We start from the raw sequence: 549 nt of genomic DNA, 5'->3' as shown, positions 1-549 counted from the left end.
GAATAGAGTGGAGAGAATTTCCCCTTAGGACAAGAGGGAAGGGATGGGCCAGAGTTCTCCATTTATTCTGAGGGACACTGAGGTGGAGATGGAGGGGAATAATGTACCTTCCAGGTCCCCTTTTGACCGTGGTTCCTTGCCCCCCAACCCTATTCCAGCTCTGAGTTTGATGTTCCTCCTTTCTCCTTCCGTCCCACCATGGAAACCCTCCTTATTCTGGAGTTACCCTGATCCTAAGTACACCACTGCCAGTGGAAGCCCAGGGACTAAGTCTCAGATGCTCTGGAACCAGGCACCTAGTATAGAATACTGGAATGACTCACTGCTTTCATGTGCCACTAATGGAAACTTCTTGTTATCTCTGCTCTATTTCTTTTTACCCGGTAAACTCCTCATATTCTGTTTTCAGGTCCCAGCCTCTATTATAAAAGGAGAAGCTAAAACAGACAGAAGAGACAGAAGGAGGGAGAAAAGAGAGGCAGATACTTAATGTTTTGTTTATTAATATTGCCACACCCTGTTCTAATTGTTCTATAACCATTTAGAACT

Source organism: Ailuropoda melanoleuca, chromosome 5 (genome assembly GCF_002007445.2).
Source record: "Ailuropoda melanoleuca isolate Jingjing chromosome 5, ASM200744v2, whole genome shotgun sequence".
Classification (NCBI taxonomy): domain Eukaryota; kingdom Metazoa; phylum Chordata; class Mammalia; order Carnivora; family Ursidae; genus Ailuropoda; species Ailuropoda melanoleuca.
The sequence above is the reverse complement of the archived record's forward strand: the minus strand, read 5'-3'. Positions refer to the sequence as shown.